Genomic DNA, 930 nt, shown 5'->3' with positions numbered 1-930 from the left:
TGTGTGTGTGTCCATCTGTGTGTCTCACTCGAGTCCAGCGCACACTCATTTTCTCTGTCTCTTTCTCAGCTTTGGGAATCAGACCCGAAACTTCCGTCTGTTTTACGATGGGAAGCATTTTGTGGGGGAGAAGCGCTTCGAGTCCATCCACGACCTGGTAACGGACGGCCTGATCACGCTGTACATCGAGACCAAAGCCGCTGAATACATATCTAAGATGACCATCAACCCCATCTACGAGCACGTGGGCTACACCACCCTGAACCGTGAGCCGGCGCTGAAGAATGCCCTGCCCGTCTGCAGAGACATGCCCGATGGGAAAGACGCACCCGGAGAAGAGACCGGCCTGGAGGAGAGGGTGAGATACTGGAATGCATTTACCCAGCATGCCTCTGTGTGTTTGTCTGCTCTTCATCAGACTACAGTCTGTAATGAGAGTCAACTGTGATGAGATTTCATGAGTTTTGGCCTCAGATGACCTCAGCCTTAGCCATGTGAGTTAGAGCATTTATGAATATTATTTCTACTGTGGAATATGATCCCTCATCGCCATCATGGTCTTGTGCACCACACTGCCTCCGAATATAATTCCTAGTTTACTTTTTGTTGTTTTCAGAATGTAGGCAGGTTATGACCATAAACAAAATGGTATTTTTTTAGGCGTCAGGCTGATTTTTCGTCCGTTTTCTTGTGGTTTCTGGTTGTGTTCTCCTCTTGACTTCATTAGTTTTGTTTTTTAACTCTATGGCCTAAAATCTCTGTAATGCTAAATGACAGCAGCAATATTGCTTATGGTTCAGCTATACTCAGGCTAAGCTGCCCATTTGAAATAATAGTTAACTACACTTCAGGTGACAGATAATTAGTAGTTAATTTAAGTGGACAGTGTTATACTTTATATTTAATATATACTTAAGGCCTATTTAAAAT

General features: G+C 44.0%; 1 pseudogene; it reads left to right on the top strand.

Moving 5' to 3' along the window:
- Nucleotides 1–69: 69 nt before the first annotated feature.
- LOC107578830 (N-chimaerin pseudogene) lies at nt 70–575 on the top strand (annotated as a pseudogene).
- The last annotated feature ends 355 nt before the right edge of the window (nt 576–930 follow it).

Source organism: Sinocyclocheilus grahami, unplaced genomic scaffold (genome assembly GCF_001515645.1).
Source record: "Sinocyclocheilus grahami isolate Dianchi unplaced genomic scaffold, SAMN03320097.WGS_v1.1 scaffold12219.1, whole genome shotgun sequence".
Classification (NCBI taxonomy): domain Eukaryota; kingdom Metazoa; phylum Chordata; class Actinopteri; order Cypriniformes; family Cyprinidae; genus Sinocyclocheilus; species Sinocyclocheilus grahami.
Note: the sequence above shows the minus strand (reverse complement) of the source record. Positions and strands in the feature narration are given on the sequence as shown.